Raw genomic sequence first — 6,480 nt, 5'->3', positions numbered from 1 at the left:
TACATGTTGTGCGCTGGTGTGTGTTAGCACACATGCAAAGCATAATCAATGACGTCACACGGCGTGAAGCAAACGCGTCGTGCGCTGCGTTGTGTGCGTTGTGTGCTGGTGTGTGTGACCATACAAAGAAAGCTTTACATCAGCGCGCCGTGGCCACTGGCTGAACCGACTCAAGCGGTTTGACTGTTCCTTTGACGAAAGCTAAACTAACCGCATACAAAATGGCGCAATATGTCAGGAATTTCTCATGTATCAAGTTATATTTTCTTTTGTATAATAATTACATTCGTTTAGTTAAGCAACTTGTTCATAGTGATAATTGTAGAAAAGTGTAGAAAAATGACACCGTAAGTATATCATATATTATTTATATAGATATGTAATTACTTCACGATTTTGAATTCCATTTAGTGCATTATATCCTGGGATGAAGAAACGTTATTTTATGTCGATTTCTTTAGATGACAAAGGAGGTGACCAAATAGCATATATTACAAAATCTGAGGACAATAATAAGGATCGTTTAGCAAGGTTAAAATAATTATTTTACCACATTAGGACATTAACATATCCATGTGTTTGACATAACCTCACTTCTTAAATCTCTTAAATTAGTCGGTGGAGAAGTGGCTCGAGGATGATTGTCTGAATATGTAAGTCACTATAAATATAATAACTATAAAAATATATATAAACTGCAAACACGTATGCCATGTTCATATTTATTTCAGAAGTCGTACAAAATTGGAATGAAACGGTGAACAATATACAGATCTTTAGACAGGCTTAAATAATGTATGTGTAGGAGCAACTTGAAGATGATGGAGATTTATCTTCTTAATATGTAAGTTGATTCATATATAGTTGCTGTATATATATTATTTGGTAACAAATACATTATATTTATAATTGTTTTAGAAAACCTCTAAAATTGGGAACAGTATGTCATATATGCATGAACTTGATGTACCCTAGCAATTGATGTATAATAAACTGGAGATAGAATGAATTCAATCAGGTTAAAAAAAATGTATGTGCAAAAGCGACTCGAAGACGATTTAGATTTGTCTCCTGAATATGTAAGTTGCTACACATATGGAGTGGTATATATATTATTAGATTCAATAAAACACATTATGTTTCAAATTGTTTTAGAAAACTTCCAAGAAGTACATCATATATGAATATCCTGTATCCTCGCATTTGATGTATCGAACTGGCGATAGAATGAAATCAGTCAGTGTTAAAAATGTATGTGTAAAAGCGACTTTAAGATGATGGAGATTTGTACACTGAACATGTAGGTAGCTACACATATGGTAGCTGTATGTATATATATATATTACATTATATACAGTAAATCACATTATGTTTGAATTTGTTTTAGAAAACTTCCAAAATTTGGGGCAGTATGTCATATGTGCATAATCTGTATCCTGGCATTTGATGCAATGAACTGGCGATAGAATGAAAAAATGAAAAATAGGCAGGCTGTTTGATGTATAAGGAAGTGGCGATAGAATACTTATGCAACACTTCACACTTCACGCCCCAAAAATAGAATTACGTTCATTAGATATACAACAATTTTCATTAAATATACTGTTATTAATATGTTAAGATTGAATAATTTGTACAAAGTTTTCTAGTATAGTTCATGTTAAAATTTTATAATTTTAAAACTACAATTCTAATTTGTAATATTTAAATATTGTAAAATTTCTTATTATTCACGTAAATAAATGCTTATTCGTACAGAAAAGAATATTAATTGCATTACGTCATCACTTTCAGGTGCTATTACGTCATAACTGAGTCGCCATTTTGTATGACGTCATGACCGAATCGTTTTCATTCGCCAATGACGTCATGACTGGGGTTAACGCCTTACGTCAGACGGTCTTATCATAATAAACAAACATATGTGGGTCAACGTCGATTTTCATGTATCACGAACGCCACGTGCGCCAGAGACCGAACCTCGATAGTTGTTCGATAGTTACATAAATTTGCGGCCGTATCCATTAAATATCGAGGAAAATGAATATGGGAACCGCATGTCACACGACCTAAATAAAATATTGCCACGATGTTGTGGCCATATCGCATGTTTACTGGGATGCGTTAGACGGCGGCGCGGCACTTGCGCGCTTTGACATTTCGTCTCTATGCAGTTCAAGCAGTACGATGCCTTAATTGCCTTAAGACAGAATTCCACTTACAGCTAGTCTTTAATGCATTTCTGTATAATAATATCTATATTCTGTAAAACTTGTTGTGTTTTGAAATACTAAAATTACCTCCATCGCTGAAGGCAAATAATTAACACTTCAATCAAGATCCCCTAAAAAACTTTTTTGGTAGCATAACAAGGCAAGGTGGATGTAATAAGAATCAAAATTCTTAATCTTCCATATCCTCCTTTGGAACATCGATTATAAATAATTTATCATCTCGTAATTCACCTTCTTCTAATTGTGCAGTTAATGACAACTGTGGTTTATCTACTGCTTATAGAGTTTTTCTTGGTTCCGATCATGTTTTAAATAGATATGTTCTTTATGAAAAAATTGATGAAGAGCCTTTCGCTTTTATTAGCTATTGGAAGATCCAATTGGCGAAGAGGAAGCTCCTTAGATTGAATATAAAGCTTATACAAGAAATTCTGTGAATGTTCCAGGGACAACATTTTTATTCATTTTAAAGGTGTATCCTTGTCGCTTTTTAATGAAATTTGTTTGTAAACTAGTGAAAAAGCCTAGAAAGATATCAAAGCCTAAATCCAAAGTATGCAAATTTAAAACTAGTTGGTTTGGTATTTAGCCTTGAGGCAAGTTACATGAACTTCCCGAAATGTGTAAATAATCGACTTAATCAAAAAAATGGGTAAATAATATACTTCATTAATCCTACTTTAAAAAAACGATAATAATTTTAGCAAACTTTGACGAATTTTTAAAATTAAACTACTTGTCGTTAGGCCGTAATATTACAGTAAGTTCTATAAGACCATGATGTATATCGCCAAAAAAATTTCCATGAAAATCGGCTTAAATTTTTTTTTCAACAGTTAATTACAAGAAAACGGCTCGGTAGATTTTCACCTAAAATTAATCAGTACCATTCCCAACTAATATCTTTCGAACAGTTTTTGATATTTTAAAATCGGTTCGGTAGGATGAGCTTAAATGTCGACGAAAATTTAACACTTTTTTTCAACAGTTAATTACAAGAAAACGGCTCGGTGGATTTTCACCTAAAATTAATCAGTATCATTCCCAACTAATATCTTTCGAACAGTTTTCGATATTTTAAAATCGGTTCGGTAGGATGAGCTTAAATGTCGACGAAAATTTAACACTTTTTTTCAACAGTTAATTACAAGAAAACGGCTCGGTAGATTTTCACCTAAAATTAATCAGTATCATTCCCAACTAATATCTTTCGAACAGTTTTTGATATTTTAAAATCGGTTCGGTAGGATGAGCTTAAATGTCGACGAAAATTTAACACTTTTTTTCAACAGTTAATTACAAGAAAACGGCTCGGTAGATTTTCACCTAAAATTAATCAGTATCATTCCCAACTAATATCTTTCGAACAGTTTTTGATATTTTAAAATCGGTTCGGTAGGATGAGCTTAAATGTCGACGAAAATTTAACACTTTTTTTCAACAGTTAATTACAAGAAAACGGCTCGGTAGATTTTCACCTAAAATTAATCAGTACCATTCCCAACTAATATCTTTCGAACAGTTTTTGATATTTTAAAATCGGTTCGGTAGGATGAGCTTAAATGTCGACGAAAATTTAACACTTTTTTTCAACAGTTAATTACAAGAAAACGGCTCGGTAGATTTTCACCTAAAATTAATCAGTATCATTCCCAACTAATATCTTTCGAACAGTTTTTGATTTTTTAAAATCGTTCGGTAGGATGAGCTTAAATGTGGACGAAAAGTTTTTTTCAAATTACAAAGAAACGGCTTGGCAGATCGTTGCACAAAACTGACAAACGATAGTCCTCACCGAAATACATCAAATGGCTTTTAAATTTCTAAAATCGGTTTAGGCGTTTTTGAGAAAACGTCGATCAAAAGTCTAATTTTGACAAATGCCAAAAAGACCATACTGATTTTTGCAAACTTTGACGAATTTTTAAAGCTGAACCAGTTGTCGTAGGGCCGTAATATTTTAGTATGATCTAGAAGACTATGGTATCTATCGTCAAAAAAATAATCATAAAAATCGTCGAAATTTTTTTTTTAAAAACTTTATTACAAGAAAACGGCCCGGCCGATCTCTACCAAAAACTAATCAGCACGATTCCCAACCAATATCTTTCGAACGGTTTTTGAATTTTCAAAATCGATTCAGAATTGCGGGCTAAAACGTAGACGAAAAATTTTTCACTTTTCTGCCATTTATAAAGAAACGGCTTGGCCGATCGTCGCACAAAACTGACAAACAATAGTTCTCGTCGAGATACATCGAATGGCTTTTAAATTTTTGAAATCGACCCAGCCGTTTTCGAGAAAACGTCGATTTACGACAAAAAATCTGTTCACATACACACACACACACACACACACACACACACACACACACACACACACATACTTTTTCCAAATTTGGTCTCATTCGATTCAGAATGGCTTGAAACGTCGAGAAAACATAAAATTAGCGAATCGGGTTTTTTGATGAAAACATAAACTTCTCCTTCGGGAAGTTAATAATGGGTGCACGTCCAAGTGTAAGACACGGAGATGAAAAATAAAATATTCGATTACAGTTTACATAATACACGCAACGGCATAAAAAGCATACCAGGGTGAAATATAAATTTAAAATTAGAGCATAGAAAGGAATAGCGAACCAGAAAATATCGATCAAGTATTTTCGTTTTTATCATATCTAATAAAAAAAAGGAACATAGTATATTACCAAATGTGCAAATGAGCAGTATCTAGCACAGTAAAAAATAAATCTTACACGACGTTAAATTTGCATATGCATAATATAGTAGTAAGAAGAGAATATATTATATAATTGTGAGAAAAATTACCTTGATATACTTATTATCATTATAAGGATATAGTTATTTGTCTGCATTGTTGTATTTGAGTGTTGGTAGTCTTCAGTTATTGTTAATTAAATTATAGATTAAAATCTAATAAAATACTATTAAATCTTACTTTTTAATCTTTAAAATCAGTTAAATGTAATTTATTGCATTAGGAATAAATTATTCTACTAGAATATCTTAATAGTTGCAAAAATCAATCTAACTTCTTGATATGAATTTCAAATATCGTGGAGTGAATACGAATCGATCTCATTAAATCTTACTTTTATTTATATTTATTTTCCATGACATGTCTCAATTTATATATTAATTATACAAATTATGATAATTGTATAAGTAATTATACAAATAATTCGGTAAAGATTGATATAAACTTGAACCAGAGATCATGTAAGTCAGGTGAAAGTTCAAATTTTTTTTCTTCCTCACAATCGAATTCAACGAATCAATCTTTACTACTTTGAATTATTTCTGTAAGTAGTGTTAAAATATCTTTGTTTCTCAATAAATTATATTTTACAGCCATGTTTCCATCCTCCTGATTGATTATGTATGGAGGTGATCGAAGGTCAAATGTCTTTAAGATACTGTTTATTGTGGTGTCACTTTTTTCAAAATACATCAACATCATTGGATGTGTCACAATTCCTGCTTCGAGTAAACTAAAGTTAACATTTTATTTAACATGTGGTATTGATCCACAAGAATAAATAATCTGTAATGCGATGACTATACCTTAATCTTGTTAGTATCCAAATGTTTTCAAAATTATACTAAATATTTTGAATGAGTAATAATTATTCAAAATGAACACTCGCCATAAATTCTATATATGGTCAATATAATTAAATTAAGGACAGTGCTTCTCAATTTATTCGAAAACTATTAATTCACGAAACCTCATGAATGTCTTTCACTGGGTTGAGAGCTTGGCAAGATTATATGTAAAAGATGTTTCAAATAGTCTGACACATCAGAACAATCATATTGTTGCCATTCCTATAATAAATGTGAATCAAATTTCTTTGTACATTCTCGCATCTGAATCTGTATGACTTATGAACAACAAGACAATCAAAATTCTAAAGATCTTCAGGCATAGAAATTCTTATTACATTTTATTTGATATATAAATCGTAATTATTATGTATATTTATATCAAAATACAGAAAATTGCAGAAAATGCAAATCTCGTATTTACTTGTTGAGTCAATTTTAATACCTTCCATGGCATATTTTATTTTTCATATTCATCCATGGAGAAACAAAACTATGCAGCATTTGCTTTCCATCTTATTCATATGACGTTCACATCGAAATAAGTGTCATTATGATACAAATTCAATGTTCTGTTCACTATTTCCATCAAAAAATTTAGAAGATTAAATACTAAG

The 6,480-nt window shown here is 31.4% G+C and overlaps 1 long non-coding RNA gene across 2 annotated transcripts; it reads left to right on the top strand.

Annotated features, from left to right (window-relative positions):
* Positions 1-249: 249 nt before the first annotated feature.
* LOC113382053 lies at positions 250-1,750 on the top strand. Of its 2 annotated transcripts, XR_003367631.1 has the most exons (7): positions 250-347; positions 412-473; positions 559-653; positions 732-844; positions 919-1,079; positions 1,156-1,300; positions 1,388-1,749. It is a non-coding gene; the product is annotated as an uncharacterized LOC113382053 (long non-coding RNA). The 2 variants fall into 2 exon arrangements; XR_003367630.1 differs by having other exon boundaries at positions 412-653; positions 1,388-1,750.
* Positions 1,751-6,480: the final 4,730 nt, after the last annotated feature.

Source organism: Ctenocephalides felis, unplaced genomic scaffold (assembly GCF_003426905.1).
Source record: "Ctenocephalides felis isolate EL2017-DRISC unplaced genomic scaffold, ASM342690v1 CF-g0.4_SCAFFOLD_03265, whole genome shotgun sequence".
Classification (NCBI taxonomy): domain Eukaryota; kingdom Metazoa; phylum Arthropoda; class Insecta; order Siphonaptera; family Pulicidae; genus Ctenocephalides; species Ctenocephalides felis.
Note: the sequence above shows the minus strand (reverse complement) of the source record. Positions and strands in the feature narration are given on the sequence as shown.